Source organism: Choloepus didactylus, chromosome 13 (genome assembly GCF_015220235.1).
Source record: "Choloepus didactylus isolate mChoDid1 chromosome 13, mChoDid1.pri, whole genome shotgun sequence".
In the NCBI taxonomy this organism is placed as follows: Eukaryota; Metazoa; Chordata; class Mammalia; order Pilosa; family Megalonychidae; genus Choloepus; species Choloepus didactylus.
In genome coordinates, this window is record NC_051319.1 from 84,162,474 (window position 1) to 84,181,417 (window position 18,944).

General features: G+C 41.8%; 1 protein-coding gene across 3 annotated transcripts in view; it reads left to right on the forward strand.

Annotated features, from left to right (window-relative positions):
- The first annotated feature begins 300 nt into the window (after positions 1 to 300).
- Positions 301 to 18,944, forward strand: part of CYSTM1 (cysteine rich transmembrane module containing 1) — a 103,061-nt gene continuing 84,417 nt past the window's right edge. For 2 of the 3 annotated variants that reach the window (XM_037802171.1, XM_037802169.1), the window contains exon 1: positions 301 to 442. The gene's annotated coding sequence lies outside the window, so the exon portion shown is untranslated. The other variant, XM_037802170.1, reaches the window with a different exon arrangement.

Here is an 18,944-nt window from a genome sequence, read left to right on the forward strand (position 1 = left end):
CAGGCACTTGCACTAGGCAAGGGGGTATCGGTTGGAGTCTTGGAGAACTGATCCAATCTGAGGAAGCGTCTAGCCGAGACTAGGGTATCAGGCCCAGCCCAGAGGCCCGCACAAGGAAGCCGAGGTCTGACCTCCGGCCCCCGTGGCGCCGACAGCTTGGGAGAGCTCGCCGCGGCGCTGGTAACTGAGAGGCTGGGGGCGGGTCCCGTGCTGTGACACCGCCTCCCGCCTCGTCCCGCCCCCCCGTTGTCAGGGTGATCAGGTGACTCCAAGCTCGGGGCGCTCCAGGCGACCGTGACGTCAGGCGCGCGGCGGCTCCTCATTCGCTCCAAGGCAGGTGCGACGTGTCAAGTGCTGTCCCTTAGCGTCGGATCCGATCCCGTTCAGACTAGTGTTCAACCCGTTAGTGGAGCTGAGCGGATCGTAGAGGCGCGGAGGAGAGGTGAGGCGAGGCCCGGCGGATCCGAAGCCAGCCAAGCTGGTCCCAAGGAGGGAGTGAGGCGCGGGCAGAGGTTGTGGGTAGCTATGTGCGCGCGCCCGACCTCCCCAGAGGTTGCCCCGAGAGCCGGCGCTCCGGGCTGAAGCGGGGGCGCGCGCAACTTCTGGAGCGCGGGTGGGGGGGTAGCCCTGGGAGCCCAGGAAGGGGCTGCCTCTCGCCGGAAGCTCACCCCGGTTTCCCGAGGCTGCTCCTCCTGCTTCTCGGTGGTCGTGCGGCTGGCGGAGGCCGGTGAGGCTACCGCGTCGCCCGCCAGCTCTCTCGCCGTGGACTAAGCGGCTCCGGGACTAAGCGTTTCCGCTGGTTTCCCCTCGCCGGGAGTCGGTGGCCATTGAGCGGGACTCGCCACACCCTGTCTCGGGGGACGTCTGCGAGAGACTCTGGCTTTCTTCGCCTTAGGTTGCGATTTCTGTGGCGCTGCCGAGGGCCTACTACGTGCTCTGTGAGGGGGCTGCTGGGTGCGTGAACCGGTTGGAGCCCCGTAGGTGAGAGCAGGGGGCGGAGGTGGACTGGAAGTAGGAGGCGGAAAGGCGGGAGCCCAGCAGCCGAGGGCATTCAGAGAAGGTGCTGCGGAGAGAAGGAATCCTGACTGTTGGTTTGGGATCTTAATAGACCCGTTGGAGAGGTGAAATCTGAGCGGGGTCCTGAGGGGTGGGGACTAATCTCCGAGTAATCTTGGGGTTAGAAGGGGAGGGGAGGGAGGGAACGAGGGGATCTCCGGTGAAAGGAATCATGCGCCTTACTGTGGAGGTAGAGGAAAAATGAGTCGGTGCTTTGGGGGAAAACAAAAAAAAGTTTGGAGAATTTGGTTAGGACGGGTTAGGAAAAACTCTTAAGTGACCAGCTCAGGGTTTGTGTGCTATGGGGAGCCAGCCAAGCGTCGGCTGGATTTGGGTGCGGGAAACACGAATGGGGAGACGCGGAGGAGGCTGGTGTAGACAGTCCGGGAAAGACGTGATGACTCCTGCAACTCTCTTCTGATGGGATTCTGGGAACTCTGCTTATGAAATATTTGTAGCAGACAGGAATGGGGCTCAGACAGCCAGGTGCCGTACACCCCTGCCAATGTTGGCAGATTAAAAAGAGCTTCCTTCGTAGGAGAGAAAGGAAGCACCCAGGGGTAGGTCATTCTCTTAATTCTATTTGACCAGATTTAATGACTAGCTGAGAGCTGTGCCCACCTGAGTATACACAGAGATTATAATGTTTCCAGCACTTGCCCTTCAAGGGTTTCAGAATGTCTTACAAACATCTCTTATCCCCAGGGTGAAAATGAAACCCCAAGTGGCTGGTAGGAAATTCAGTGGGGGAGGGAGGTAATTATTAAAGGAAGAATAGGTACATAAAACATGGATATGGGGCACTGGGTAAGCATTTCAGAAAGGGGCCCCATATTTTTTTGTAATTGTGTAAAAAAGGTCTTGGTCCCAGAGTTCCCTTTCTCTATCTGTAATCTCTTAGCTGCTGGGCTTCTCGGTGTAAGGCTGCTTAGGTGTTAATTGGACATTTTGTCTTAATTTCCTGAGAAACTGGAAGAAGAAATTTTGGTTGTATGAAAAGGAATGAAGTTTTTCCAACCCTCAGATTTACTGATGTTACCAAAAAAAAAAAAAAAAAAAAAAAAAGATACAGCTGCCCGTATTATGTCAAAATTTAGCAGCTTCTGTTTTCTGGGAGGAAGTGAAATGGCTGAACCTTCCCACCACTTTGGTGTTTGTTTGGCCCTAGAAAACAGAATTGGTCCTCTAGAGAATCCTGTACAGTAAAAGGCAGTTTAGGGAATTGCAGAGAACTTAAGAAGGTGGCTGCAGCTGGTTTGTGCATAAACATAATAACAGGCGCAGCACTCGAGGGAGGGCAGATTCGGAGTGATGGTACCTGGGAAGAGTGAACTTCAGTCATATCAGTGAAGTCACTCTCTGTAAAACTAAATAGACGGCGGGGACCCGGCTATCCGAGGCCAACCGAGGCTCCGCGGCGCTGCCGTATCGTTCCGCCTGGGCGGGATTCTGACTTAGAGGCGTTCAGTCATAATCCCACAGATGGTAGCTTCGCCCCATTGGCTCCTCAGCCAAGCACATACACCAAATGTCTGAACCTGCGGTTCCTCTCGTACTGAGCAGGATTACCATGGCAACAACACATCATCAGTAGGGTAAAACTAACCTGTCTCACGACGGTCTATTTAAAACTAAATAAATAGGGTGACTTGAACAATGTGTGTGAAAGACCAGCGTAGTTTTCAGTAGTGGGACTTCTTTCTCTAGAGATTTTTTAAAGGGGCTTTGCAGGACCCCCCCCCCCACATTAAGAATTGCTGGCAATAAGATTTCTTGGCCACATTAAAAAATTTGTTAACCATTTCCCAAACCTCTTTGGTAATATTTGAACAGGCCAACTAATCATGTTTCCCTTGGAAGGAAATAGTCTGCCCACCCGCCACTCTCCCCAGCACAATAAGTATGTGCTGTCAGGGCAGTTAAGTAGGCCAAGAGTTTTTGGAAATTTTCCACAGCCCTGCTTTCATTCATCCCTGCCACCCCCACAAGTTTTCCCATTGGTAGAGAACTTAAGACCTCATTGTCAGGAAAAAAATGTTAGTGTGTTTCTCTAAACACAAGCTATGAGAAACATGGTCTGGCCTTCAACAGATAATGCCCTCCCTTAGGAGAGCTGGGCAATGGTGAGGGACAGGGCTGTGGTATGGGCCACAGACCTGCCACCGAGCCATTCTAAACCCTGTGCCTGCCTGTGTCACCCAAGGCCCTGAGAAAGGCCCTCCTTTCTTGGCACAGAAATGTTCTTTGACCTTGAAACAGGATAACAGGAAACCCCTTCACAGAGGTACTAAGAAGAATTAATGAGAGGCTTATATGATATTTGAGCCTCCTCCATGTTATAACATTTTAGTTCTTGGATGAATGGTAAATTTTGAGCTTCAGTGAAATAAAAAAAGAAAAGAACGTTCTAAACTTTTGTAAAAGCCCCATTCAGACTCTCAAAAGGCATTTTGTGGTTTTTGTTTTTGTTTTTGTTTTCTGAAGGGCTTCCTTACCCTTCAGCCTATAATCAAGAGCTTGAGGCCTTGGGGAAATAAATATTTTTTTCATATGTAAATAGACTCAGATTGCTCACCACCCTTTATTTCCCTTTATTTCTTCTAGTCTGGGTTTGGCTCTTTCTGAGTACCTGGAACTGCCAATGGCTGAGCAGGCTGTGGGGCTGACAGTCTTCCCAGCATCCTTTCAACAACTAGAGAATTAAAGGAAGGCGTCTCAGTCCTTAAAGGAGTTAGTTATTAAGCTCAGAGACAGAAGTGGGTAATAATGCTCATTAAATTGAACAATGAGTAAAATAGTCATCTTTTAAAAGTCCACCTGTCCTAAGTCTGCCAGTCTGGCAACTCAGTCAAGTAGAAATTCAAGTGCTTGCTGATGTGCCCAGGGACTTTGCAGAACCATGACACCCATCTCTTAGATTTTTGGCATTTATTGGCCAGGTATAGCTGTCTCACATGGGAAATTCTTATAGGAGAGGCTTCCTGTCTTTCTCAGGTTGAGCTGAGCCCTGTGTTCCAGGCCTGTACACTCCCCACGCTTTGCAAGGCTACTAATTGGCTTGGCTATAAAATGGGAGTCAGCAATTAAAAAGCAGCAGTATAGGAAGGAGGGAATTGGACTTAAGTTGACCCTCCAGCCTCCCGGCCAAAAAGGTTTATGTCACTTTGGGCATTTATTTACGAAGGACTCTTCAAAAGGAAGTGAGTAGGAATGATGCCTTCTGTAGTTTTTAGGTGACATATATGGAATATTAGTACTGATTTAGGCCTCAAAGCCAGATCTAGGAAACTGGATGGGTCCTTAGATCTAAAGCAAGGGAGATAAATGGTTTGAATCCAGTCTCTTGAGGAGCATGCTGTGATATGACTGCCAAAAACAAGGGCTGATTACTATTTTTCTGAACCCTTTCAGTTAAAGGTAATCATGGTGGGAGGAGGATTTGATCTATCTGAATTTACTTACTGGGGAGTAATGCCTTATTCAGAGGTACCTATCATGAGTTCCTTGATGATTGGTGCTAAAGAATCATTAGCCAATCCAAAGAGCACTGGCCCAGAAAAATAATCATAACTGAAAACTATCTGACATGGTCCGTGTTCAAAGAAAGACAGTAGCTGAACAGCAAAGATTTTGGGGGTAAAGACCAGGGAAAGGGTGCTAAACTTCCGGTACGTTAAATTTATAATGCTGCTTGTGGTACTTTACCAGCTAGATTTCAGTATCAGCAATTTGGGCATGGTCAGCTAGGGAGAAAATGTGTGGAGAGAAGGACATTGTAGGAATGTGCCTATTTCATGATTCCTTATCCTTAATACCTGATAGTTAATGCTTTCGAGGGGACCCCAGATTCTGCCCACTTCTCAAGTTTTTCTTCCCCCCCACCCAAACACCCTGATAAAAGAAAAATTTTTCTTACAATTTAAGATCCCACACTTTTATTGAGCAGTTAATGAATGGGCAGCATCTTGTTCAGGAAGGAATTTCCACAGAGGGTGGAAAGGGGAATTCATATAGGGTGAATGCGGAAGCAAGTGAGGAAATTTTCTGATTGGCTGATATTGTTTCCATCTCACTTACAGCGGTCTTACTAAGTGGGGAGTAGGTGATTTATTAGGAATGAGGAAGTTAGCTGTATTTGAATTTGGGATCAGCTGTATTTGAATTTGTTTTGGGGGGCAAGCCGGGTCATTTACCGCAAATAGAAACTAGCTTCATTTTTAGTTTTGCTGATGTGGGGCTTAGCATGGGTGCCCCCATGTTGGGCCTACTAGATTTTATTTATCAATTTTCCTCTTTTGATCTGGCTCTTGGCCAGGTCAAGGACTGAGATAAAAATTTAAGGCATTAGTGCCACTTTCAATTACCATCTGCTGGCTCTAGAGGGCTCTCATTGGTGATTAACTCCAGGTTACAGATGTTGAGGGGTTGGTTTTTGTTCCCACGCTTCTACTCAGACACCATTTGGTGAGATGACTGGGTGTAGAGAGGATTCAGCCCACCAGGGAGACTATCGTGATGATTATGAGTAGTAAAATGTCCAATGTTTGGAGTATGCTCTGAGTCAAGGACCCTGGGACCCAAACCAACTGAAATTTAAGAGATCAAAGAATGATCTTAAGAGGAAGGGCTTTCTTGCTTGAGCCTTGTGGCTTGTTTGACTATTTCATGTAATTGGTTTTTTTTTAATGCAATTTTATTGAGATATATCCACACACCATACAAACCATCCGAAGTATGCAATCAATGGCTCCCAGTATCATTATGTAGCTGCATATGCATCACCATGATCAATTTTAGAACATTTTCATTACTCCAGAAAAAGAAATAAAAATAAAAAAGAAAACGTTAAGCATCCTGTTCCCCTTATTCCCCCTATTATTAACGCATAGTATTGGTGTGGTATATTTGTTATTGTTGATGAAAGACTATTAAGATACTACTGTTAACTATAGTCCATAGTTTGCAATAAGTACATTTTCCCCTATATACCCCTCTATTATTAACTCATTGTAATAGTGTACATTTGTTCAAATGTACACCACAAGATTCACTGTGTTATACATTCCCTTGTTTTAATTTCCATCTTTCCTTCTGGTGACATACATGACTCTAAACTTCCCCTTTCCACCACATTCACCCACAGTTCAGTGCTGTTAATTATTCTCACAATAACATGCTACTGTTGCCTCTGTCCATTTCCAGATGTTTAAGTTTGACCTAGTTAAACATTCTGTGCATATTAAGCAACTGCTCCTGTGTAATTGTGTTTTGAGTTCTCCAGAGGTGTTTATCCCATACAGCAGGTGGTCTTGATAACAGCACAAATTCCTCCTTGCTCAGCCAGCGAGTAGTCAAGCAGTAGTCAAGCGCAACTCTATTATCTAAAACAATTCTAGCTAAAGGATCTAGAGATTTTTGTTGTATAGCAATATCTTTTGCAGTGGATTCAGCAGTTTCTCCTGTTATAGATAAGTTTTTGATCATATTCCCATTTGTGTTAACTCCTATCCAAGACAATAAGAGTCCAGCGAAAGAGGCCCATCCAGCATCAGTGACAACCCAGGCAACTCACGTTTGACTCGGGAGTATAAATTAAGTGAGGTGTTCTGATGTGCAGCTTCAGATTTGTTATATAAATTTTGAAGGGAGCCACTAAGAGGCCCAATCCACATTGTCCTGACATATGTCAACCATTTATATGTATTGAAATCCCCAGGCATTTGGAGAGGGTGGGTCACAGTCTCAGAACCTTCCACAAATGAAAATATAACTCAAAAAGTCACATAGAACACCACTGAAGATCTGATTATCTATTCAGGAAATGTACAAGTTAGCTGTTTCTAAACATGCATTGCTTATGGAATCGTCACACTATCCCATATCTAAAAGGGGCCAAAATGTAATGGTTTTTTTTTTAATTTTTAGTTCCTTTCAAAATGTAATTTTAAATGGAGCATTATACGTGTAGTAGGAGCTGTCCTGTCAGGTCTTTTGGATTGATGATATAAGGACAAGTGGTATTGTAGTGAGAGTAATTGCTGGGCCAGTCATTTGTTAATGCATAATGATTCGGGCTATCAGGGAATAGATCTGATCTGTTACAGTGTTTGTGAGGCTTTAACAAGGCATGTGTGACAAATGCTGTAATAGCCTGACCCTATAAATATGGGTGATTTTCCTAGCTTAATTATAAGACACGGTGGCATTTAGAATTCCTAAAAAATTGGTCACTGGCAGGATGACAGGATTTCCTGTATCATGAACAGATTGGGGTTTATCCTGGCCAATCCAACAATCAGATTCCCTCCTTTTTGCAATGGTCTGGGAAAGTTAATGATAGTTTTGTCTTTCTAGGCATGGCAAAGAGGAAAAGGCAAAGAGGAACAGTTTAAACCTGTCTTTGGTGGTATCATTTTCTAAGCAAGATGGAAAATTCGTGCAAAACGGGTGTGGAAACAATAAAAATGTAACAATAATTGTAAGGAATAATATAATAAGGAATATGACAGGAACATAGGCATTCAGAGGGTCTTGTTCTGTGATCTTGGGCAGAAGCTATCTGCCTGGTGAAGCTGTCTATATCTTGTCCTAGTAAATTTTGGTTGTAGTCCTTGTTTTGGTCATAGGTCCACTGATTAAAATGGGGAGCCTTTATAAGTTAGAGATGTGAATCCAAAATTCAGTCCCTTCAAGTTTGACTCCAGTGTCAGAAGTTAAGAGTACCTGGTAAGGTCTTTTCCAGCGTGGTTCAAAGGCTGTTTTTTACTGATGTTGCTTCCAGTATACCCAATTGCCAGAAGTTAGGGTGTGAGGAGTGTAAGGGAGATTAGGTTCTGGAAATGCATGCCTTACCTGTTGGAGATAATCTTTTGCATAAGTCATTAGAAATTTACAATATTGAGTTATATCCCCAGGGAAGTGGGGGATCAGTGTTAAGATAGAGGCCAACTCAGAAACAAAAGGACAGATTCTGTATGGTCTCACTAATATGAACAGACATTAATGAACAAACTTTGGGAGTTAAAAGCTGACAACACAGGCGACCAGGAGATAGAAAGAGGGCAGAGATCAGCCATTTGATGCTGAAGGACTACAGAATGTTTAGGATTGATTGCATAGATCCAGAAATAGATAGCATAATACTGTGTGATGGTAGCACGGTATTGTAAGTACACTGAACAAAGATGTCTGTGAGTAAAGCTGAAAGAGGTGGGATAGGAGAATGTATGACACCAGAGGTAAAGATAGATGATAAAGACTGGGACTGTATAACTTGGCAAAAACTGGAGTGGCCAATGACTGTTACTAAATATACAAATATAAAAATGTTTTTGCATGTGGGAAAGCAAATGAATGTCAACCATGTAGAAATTTGAAAAGGGGATGGTATTCAGGAAAAAACATAATCAAAGCAAACTGGAGTCTATGGTCAACAGTAACATTGTAATATACCTCCATTAAATATAACAAAGGCAATATGCCAATGCTAAATGTATATGAGAGGGAGATATAGGGGAGGAATATGGGATTCTTGGTAGTGGTGTTATTTGCTGTCCTTACTACTATATTGTATTGTATGACATGTTATTTTTCTTTTTATCATTTTTTTCTTATTGCTAAAAAAAAACAATTTTTCTTGTAGTAATCAGTATGTTCAAGTGCTGATTGTGGTGATAAATGTACAACTTTATGATGATACCATGAACAACTGATTGTACACTGTGGATAAATGTATGGTATGTGAATATAACTCTATAAAATTGTAGGAAAATATATATATAGGAGTAAAAGTGTTGGAGAAAACATGGTGAGAGGGATGATGCCTCACCAATATGGACTAACTACAATGTGTAAACTCAGAATTGAATCTTAGAACATAGCCTAATGTGGACATAATAATTGTAATAGTCCCTAGATTGTAAGCTCTTACAGCAGTTAACTCTATCCCTGAATTGTAATGCCTATCTCTAAACTTTGAGATGCTGATTCCCTAGCGTATAACCTGATTGGTCTTTGGAACAATGCATAGCTCTGGGACACCTGAAACTCAGAGCTAGAGCTTGGCAGATATGAATGTCAGTATTAGTGCATACAGCCACTGTCAAAAAAAAAAAAAAAAAAGCTGAAAAAGAGCCCAGACTTCAATTAGTGATATGAATGAAGCAGGTCTGGTTAAGACCAGGGCAAGCCAGGCCAAAGGGTAAAGGTTGAAACTGATTGTGTTTTAAAACTTCAACTTCCATATGAGACCAAGGGAATAGATATCTATTTGGTACAGGATCTAAATTTTCTAAATGGTACAACTCTACGGTCGATTTGTTCAAACACCACAATTGCGTGGAACTTTGAATAGGAAGTGAGATACGGTAGGTTAGTATAGGCTGGAGTGAAATAGTTGACACATCCCAGAGTAATTTGGGCAAATAATAAAAAATATATTTACAGCCTCCCCCTCCCCAGCCCCAAGGATCTGGGGGAAGGTGCGGATGTGTTGGACATCCTCACCTGGACTGGTGTTGATGTTGTTACAAACATTGGGACTGGTGGTTTGATGTGCTGAGCCCTCGAGCATGGGACTTGCCCTTATGAAGCTCATTACCACAAAGGAGAGTCTAAACTTGCATGTAATGGTGCCTAAGAGTCTCCCCCTTAGTACCTCTTTGTTGCTCAGATGTGGCCCTCTCTCTCTCTAACTGAGCCATCTCGACAGGTGAACTCACTGCCCTCCCCCCTACGTGGGACCCGACTTCAACGGGTGTAAATCTCCCTGGCAACGCAGAGTATGACTCCTGGGGATGAATGTTGACCCAGCATCGTGGGACTGAGAGTATCTTCTTGACCAAAAGGGGGATGCAAAATGAGATGAAATAGTTTCAGTGGCTGAGAGATTTCAGATGGAGTCGAGAGGTCACTCTGGTGGACATTCTTATGCACTATATAGATAACACCTCTTAGGTTTTAATGTATTGGAATAGCTAGAAGTAAATACCTGAAACTACCAAACTCCAACCCAGCAGTCTGGACTCCTGAAGACAATTATATAATAATGTAGATTACAAGGGGTGACAGTGTGATTGTGAAGACCTTGTGGATCACACCCCCTTTATCTAGTGTATGGATGAGTAGAAAAATGGGGATAAAAACTAAAGGACAAATGGGGTGGGATGGGGGGATGATTTGGGTGTTCTTTTTTCACTTTTTTATTCTTGTTCTGGTTCTTTCTGATGTAAGGAAAATGTTCAGAGATAGATTGTGGTGATGAACGCATAACTATGTTATCATACTGTGGACAGTGGATTGTATACCATGGATGATTGTATGGTGTGTGAATGTATTTCAATAAAATTGAATTTAATTAAAAAAAAAAAAAGATAGCGGCCAACTGACATAGATCTTCCAGTGATAATTTTATTGGGAGAAAGTTTGTTTCCCAGCTGGTGTGCTTTGTATGGCCATAAGGGCCAGTGGAAGAACTTTAGACCAAGGTAACCCAGTTTCCTCGTTAATTTAGACAATTTAAGTTTTAATATATTTGTTCTCTCTACCTTTCCAGAGGATTGAAGGGTGGTAGGGACAATGATAATGTCAACTTGTTTGTATTTTCTTAGGGCTTTAATGACCTGCCCAGTAAAATGAGTGACTTGTCACTAAAAATAATGGAAGGCATTCCCCAGGTGGGGAATACATTTTCTAAAAGTTTTTTAGCCACTATTAAAGCACCTACCTTAGGACAAGAAAAGACCTGTATCCACTGAAATGTTTTACCCTAACAAATATCATGAATCAACCTTAACTTGGTCCTTTAAAATATTCAGGTTATTTAACATGGTGCCAGACTTACTAAAATAAATGCAAAATTGTTCATGGTCAGTAGGGCATCTGGAGCCTGTCTGTTTTTGGAAAAACAGTGATGCTAAGCTGTCCACTTGAGCCTGGAGGGCCTGAGGAGCATTTAGGGTGATATTAAAGCTCTGTTTCATAACCTTCAATAGATTTATAGCTGCTTGCTCCGGGTTATGTGTTCCTGGGGAAGGTATGATGATGTGTATAAAAAGAGTGGAACCCTGTATTATGGAGGGTCAAGGGAATGGGGTATTAACCTTCTTTTTGTCAGTTGAGACCTGATACACAAAAGATACTAAGCTTTCTGACTGGCATTTAGGGTAGACAATATATGCAAGATCATAGGATCCAGTCCAATTTACAGATAGGTAACAAAGCCATGCAGTTATCTGCAATTTACAAAGGAGATGCAAATAGCTCAGACAGTGAAGGATGGAAAATCTGATAAGCCACAGGTGTGTGCTATAGTTTTCCATTGAAAAAATTTCTCTGTAGTCATCCTCCTTTTGATCAAAGATAACCTCAAGAAGATTATTGTTAATCATAAAATAAGGCTGGTTTCATTAGATTTGGCTTGATTATTTACAAAGGTGCAGCAAGAATGGCAATTTACCATATGGACGTTTTTTTAAGTTTGGTAGTTTTCATAAGGAACCTCTGATTGGACTTTTTTTTTAATTCTTTTAAAAAATTTTTATGCATTTTTTATTGTGAACTTTAACATATATACATAACAGTGGTAACTTTCAAAGTACAATTCAACAAGTAGCTGGAGAAAAAATTTCAAAGAATGTTAGTTTCATAGCTCCACAACTTCAGCCATTTCATTGTTGTAAAACATAACATACATACAGAAAGGTGTTAACTTTTGCTCTACAGCTCAATAAGCTTATATAGTTAATTTCAAAAATTATTACGGGTTAGAGTTCCACAGTTGCAGTTCTTTCCCCATTATGCAATATAGGGTATATACAGAAAGGTGAAGACTTTCAAAGCACAATTCCACAAGTAGCCATACAGCAAATTTCTAAGGATGCTGTAGGGTACAGTTCCACCATGTCATCTACATCCTCCCAGCTATTCTAACACCCCAGCATCCAAATAAATATATATATATATATATATATATATTTATATAAAGTTTCAATATTCATAGACCTTTGTTAAATCTTATCTTGTTTGTTACAACCCCTTCCTCTCATTTAATCTCCTTCTCCATCTTCAGGGGTGTTTAGGCAGTGAGCACCCTAACTTGTTCATATTGAAAGGGGGTGTCAACAGTGTGGGGAAGGGGGCTGCCTCTGATTGTTGTTCTTAAAGAGGCTCTTGCCTCTGGATTTTAGGACTTCTCTGGCATGGGAACACTTTGGTGGATTTAAGTTTCTAAGAGAAAAAGCTTAGTGAGTGAATCTTTTATAGAGTCTCAGGTAGGGACCTAGGTATTTGGGGACTACTTTTGGTAAGGGCATGGCTCACTGTGGCCATTTGGAATGTCTAGCTGGGAGCAGGTGGTTGCTTAGGAATGAAGAAGTTAGCTGGTGATAATGGAGTGGCTGTCTTTGAATTTGGTTTTCTGGGCAAGCCAGGTATTCACAGAAAATAGAAACTAGCCTAGTTTTTTTTGTTTTGCTGATGTGCATCTTAGCGTGGGCACCCCTGTGTTGGGCATACTAGATTTTATTTATCAACCCTCTTTTAGGACAATCTAATTCTTACATCTCTCATACCCAGTTTCTGCTTCCTTCCTGCCCTGCTAATTTTGCTGGACCAAGGTCTGTAATGTCTGGTGTTGCTGATATGATAAGCTCCTGTTTGAGGTAGTTGAATTCTTAAATCAAAGGGTTCAGAAGTGGATGCTTAGTCCTGGTGTTTCTCACACTTCATTTATGTGCCACCTGCATGCTTTTTATCTTATCTATATTCCATCTGTACTATTATTTAACTCACATTTAGCTTTAAATTAACTCACTTTAAAAAATCCTAAAATTTATTTAAAAGGGAAACTGTGTCATTACCTTAAATTGAAAACCACAATCACCTACGACAAATAGAAGGTAGATACAAAAAGGCATAACTATTTAATTACAGTTGTTTTTCCATTTTCCCCAAATCATGCCACGTACCCCACTTGGGGAAGTAGTGCCTTCCTCCAAAGATATGACTCACTAATAGTGAGTTTTTCAGGTGGCAGTAGACAGGTGATAGGGGTGGTTTGGGGGAATACAGGCTTTTAGACAGGGACTTTTAAATCTCATTTTTCTCCTGAAACTCCCTGGGTGGCTTTATGATTCCATGAGGGCAACAGAGTGAAGAATCTAAGAGCTAAAAAGAAATAAGAGCAGTATGAAACCACTGTGTTTTGATACGAAGTTTGCTGAAAAGGTCTTGCATGGTTGGTAAGCCTTTGTTCTGTATTAAATTCTGTGGCCTTTGCCAAGGGCCTGGCTTCACTGATGCTATGTTACTGTTCTTTCTATGCGAATGTGCTCCTGGAAAACTCAAGATTTTTGTTCGGAGGGGATGTAATTATTTTATTTTATTTATGTATTAAATTAAATTAAATTATTATTATTATTTGTTTTACTCAGTAGTACCCCAAACTACTTTGGGCTCCTGTCTTCCACATATGCAGTAGCTCTTTGTGGATGTTACTAATGACAGAAATGTGAAGTTGTCGCCTAGCATTTGTTTTTTCTAAGCATTGTCCATGAAGCTTATTCCTTTAAAAATCCTGTGAAAATGGAGAGAGAAGAAAGGCAGGAAGGTGAGCTGCCCTGGTTGTATGGTCTCTTAGGGTGCTGCACGTGGTAGGCACCAGTGGTACTTGCTGGTGTGAAGTGACATTCACTGTTGTCCATTAAGAGCCACCCGCAGTGCTAACTGAGCCTGCTGCTCCCCCAGAGGGTCAGGAGAGTGTGCTTTAATGGTGGAGCAAAGCCGCGGCTGGCTTGGCATTCATCAGGGACCAGGAGAGTTTAAATTGCCTTCACATTAAGCTGTGGGGGCCTCTTTCTAAGCCATTAAGATTTCAACTTTCCCACAAAGCCTAATCTAATGCTCCGGGAGGAGGTGGGCAGAGCCAGTCTTTCAAGGGCTGTGCTGGTGGGGGACCCAGCCTGAGAAGTGGCCTTTGTCAGGCCTGTTGGGAGGGATGGACCTGTCCCTTTTTAGTGTGTCCTCTCAATTTAGCAGGGGGTAGAATTCTCCTCTCTCTCCATGCCCTAACCTCTCCTTTCATTTCCCCAACTCACTTTCCGTGTTAATAGCCTTCTTCCCTTTTCCTTTCCCCTCTGTTCACTGCTGCCCTCTCTTTCAATCCTCCCTCTTGCTGGGCCTCATTTTCTCTCCATTCTTACTTTGAGGGCTGGCTGTTTGAAGTTTTGGTGTTAGAATGCTGTCCTGTGTCCCAGTGACTAGATGTAATTCAGAGGTCTCCAGCCTTTTTTTCTGAGGAGGAGCCCACCTTCACTTCCCTGCTGGCTTCAGAGAGCAGGGTTAGTGGGGTACTGGCTAGAGTCCCTGAGCTGAGTGGTCAGGTGGGGCCAGGCATGTCCCTCTCCTAGCAGTCAGGGGAGGAGATTGTGAGCAGGATTTGCTGGCAATGTCAAGCTGTCAGTTAAGAGACTGAGCCGAGGTCCATCCTTGGGGATTCTCCTGGGCATACCCCTTCTAGAAGCTGAAGGCAGAAGGGAGTTCTGCATTGAGGCATTGAGACTGTCCTCTGGTTTCTGCAGAATTTTTTTGTTTTGTTTGAGTAGATTCATGGTGTTTCTTTCAGACTTTATTATCTGCATACATTTTTTTTCTATTAAATTGAAATTATAAAATGTTCTGTTTTGCAAAAGGGCTCATTGTAAATAACCACTTCTGATGGAATGACCAGTATTCAGGCAATATCTGTGGGGCACTTAGAGAAAAAGAGCAGGTAACATTTCCAGTAGAGGGTAAGCCATTTTAATTGTTGACAGATGTTTTCAGGTAGCAATGCTTATTTTAAAAGCTGTTTATAAATGTTAGTGCTTACATCTAATAGAGCGGTATGTCCAGGATCTAGTCAGAGGTTCTTTTGTTTATTAATTTTCTTTGTGACAAAATATATACAACAAAACATTTCCCAGGATAACTACTTTCAAGTATACAATTCAGTGGAGTTTATTACATTTACAATTTTTTGCTACCATCACCACCCTTCATTACCTAATCTTTCCCATTATCCCAAACAGAAACTCTATACCCATTAACCATTGACTCCCTACTCCCGATCCCCATTATTGCCCCTGTAATCTTCTATAATCTTCTATCTGTTTCTATGGATCTGCATATTCTAGGTATTTCGTATAAGTGAGATCATATAATATCTGTCCTTTTGTGTCTGGTTTATTTCACTCAATATGATGTCATCTAGGTTCATGCACATTTTAGCATGTAGCAGAGCTTCATTCCTTTTTATAGCTGAATAATATTCCTATGTGTGTTTGTGTGTGTGTGGTATGTGTGTATACACACACACCATATACACCACCCCATTTTGTTTATCCATTCATCCGTTGATAGATACTTGAGTTGCTTCCATCTCTTGGCTGTTGTAAAAGTGCTGTTATAGGGACTGTGGGAAGATGGTGGAGTAAGGAGCTCCAAGACAGTCCTTCCACCAGAACAATTTTCAAACAGGCTAAAATTGTCTGAAGCAACTATTTTGAAACTCCAAAGCCCAGAAGAACACTGTATAGCATCCAGGGAGAGTGGGAGGAAGAGGCAGATAAATTACTATAAAGAACAGTAAATTGCTCTCTCTGCACAGCGGCTTCCAGCAACCTTCCTTCACTGTTGCAGCAGGCTGCCATGGGGTCCAGCCCCTGGCTAGCTCACTGGTGACAGAAAGGGCTGTAAAAATCCTCTTCCCCAAGACCAGAGGTGGCGACAGCCTATCACTGATCATGGTTTTTGATTAATGACTTTGGATTGCTGGGGACCGGACTCTGAGGGCAGCTGTTGTTTCAACCTGCCCTGTACAAAGGCAGCAGCAGAGGAAACGTAAAGACACTATACTTTGTCAGGACTCTGGGGTTCAGTTTGTTGAAGGGTGGCATTTTCTGGGCAGGCCAAGAAAGCTCAACTTTGGGGAACCATGAAAGAGGCTCTTGACACCCTTCCTGATCCCCTTCCCAGGGCACTTTGGAGCCAGTCTGCGCCCCCTTTGTGGGTCCCTGGCCCTGTTTTAGTTGGGAAAGTCCTCTCCAGCATGCCTCCTCTCTCAGAATTTGCCCTCCAGGCAAAAGAACTTGTGACAATGAAAGGAGTGTAAGAAACTATAGAGGTGGACAATTCTGGAGCAAAGGCTTGCCAGCTTCAAATACCTGGGAGAGAGGGTGGTCTGTCTCCTGGGAAACTAAACTCCTGTAAACAGTACAACTCCAAAACAACTAACAAGCAAAAGCCCAGGACAAAAACAGATACAGAAAGACAGGGAAAACCCTGCACACTGCATTTGCTTTGGGCAGACCTACCTGATAGGAGGGCTGAAGCTCAAGAAAATCTGTCTTATCACCAGCTGGTTACAAAATCAAGAAACAGACATCTCAGGGAATAAATCTCAGAGCTAACATTTAAAAATATTACAATGTACAGTGTACAACAAGAGTACAAAATAAACAAAGAAACAGGAAATTATGGCCCATCCAAAGGAAGAGGTTAAAAATCCAGAAAACATCAACAAAGAAGACAAGAATGTGGACATATCAAACAAAGCCTTTAAAAAATGATTTTAACAATGATAAAGGAGATTAAGGAAAATGCAGAGAAAGAACTAAAGGATATCAGGAAAGCAATGAATGAGCAATATGAGAATCTTAGTACAGAGATAGAAATTTGAAAAGAGATCAAGCAGAACTACTAGAGTTGAAGACCACAATAACTGAAATGAAAAATTCCCGGGAGATTTCAAGAGCAGATTGGAGCTGGCAGAAGAATCAGTGAACTTGAAGACAAGACATTTGAAATGAGTCAGACTAAGGAGCGGAAAGAAGAGAGAATGATAAAAAGCAAAAATAGTCCAAGATACCACTGTGAAGCCGTCAGGCATACCAATATACGCATTATGGGAGTCCCAGAAAGAGAAGAGAGAGAGAGAAAGGGGCAGAAGGAAAACTCAAAGAAATAATGACAGAGAACTTCCCAAACTTAGCAAAAAATATGAATATGCACTTCCAGGAAGCCCAGAGAACACCAAAGAAGATAAACATGAAGAAAAATATACCCAATCAAATACTGATCAGTCATACACTCATCACACTATTGAATGCAAAGGAGAAGGGGAAAGTTCTGAAAGCTGCAAGAGAAAAGCAACATGTTACATACAAGGAACTCCCAATTAGATTGAGTGCCAATTTCTCACCAGAAACCAGGAAAGTAAGAAGCAGTGATGGGATTGTGTTGGATCTGCATATCACTTTGGGTAGTATTGACATCTTAACCATTTTTAGTCTTTCAATCCATGAACAAAGAATATCTTTCTATTTATTTAGGTCTTTAATTTCTTTCAGCAATGTTTTATAGTTTTCTGTGTACAAGTTCTTTACATTCTTGGTTAAATTTATTTCTAGATAAATTTGATTCTTTTAGTTGCTACTGTAAATGGAATTGTATTCTTAATTTCCTTTTCAGATCGTCATTTTTGGTGTATAGAAATACCACTGACTTTTTTGTGTTGATCTTGTACCCTGTCACTTTGCTGAATTAATTTATTAGCTCTGGTAGCTTTCTTATAGGTTCCTGAGAATTTTCTGTATATAGTATCATGTTTTCTGGAAAATAGGAACGTTTTATTTCTTCCTTTCCAATTTGGAAGCCTTTTTTTCTTTTTCTTGCCTAATTGCTCTGGCTAGCACTTCCAGTACAGTGTTGAATAGCAGTGGTGACAGTGGGCATCCTTGTCTTGTTGCTGATCTTAGGGGGAAAGCTTTCACTCTGTCACCATTCAGTATTATGTTGGCTGTGGATTTTCATAACTGCCCTTTATCATGTTGAGGAAGAGTCCTTTCTATTCCTATTTTCCGGAGTGTTTTTATGAAGAAATGGTGTTAGGTTTTATCAAATGCCTTTTCCACATCAATCAAGATGATTATATGGTTTCATCTTTCATTCTCTTGATGTGGTGTGTTACATTGATTGATTTTCTTATGTTGAACCACCCTTTTATTCCTGGGATAAAACCGCTTGATCATGGTGCATAATTCTTTTAATGTACTGTTGCATGTGATTTGCAAGCATTTTGTTGAGGAGTTTGCATATATGTTCATTAGAGAGATTGGTTTGTAATTTTCCTTTCTTTGTATTGTCTCTATCTGGTTTTGGTATTAAGGTGACACTGGTGTCATAAGATGAGTTAAGTAACGTTCCTTCCTCCTCAATTTTTTGTAAGAGTTTGAGCAGGATTGGTATTAATTCTTGGAATGATTGGTAGAATTCGCCTGTGAAGCCATCTGGTCCTGGGCTTTTCTTTCTTGGGAGGTTTTTGATGACTGTTTCAATCTCTTTACTTGTGATTGGTTTGTTGAGATCTTTTATTTCTTCTAGAGTCAGTGTGAGTTGTTTTTGTGTTTCTAGAATATGATCCATTTCATCTGTCCAGTTTATTGGCATATAATTGTTCATAGTATCCTCTTATGACCTTTTTTATTTCTGTGGGGTTAGTAGTAATGTCCTCCCTTTCATTTCTGATTGTATTTATTTGCATCTTCTCTTTTTTTGTCAGTCTAGCTAAGGGCTTGTCAATTTTGTTGATCTTTTCAAAGAACCAACTTTTGGTTTTCTTGACTCTCTTCATATTTATTTATTGTTGTTGTTCTCAATTTCATTTATTTCTGCTGTTATCTTTGTTATTTCTTCCTTTCTGCTTGCTTTGGGTTTAGTTCACTGTTGTTTTTCTAGTTCCTCCAGGTTGTGTCATTAGGTCTTTCATTTCAGTTCTTTCTTCTTTTTAAATGTAAGTGTTTAGGACTATAAATTTCCCTCTTAGCCCTGCCTTTGCTGCTTGTTTTCATTCA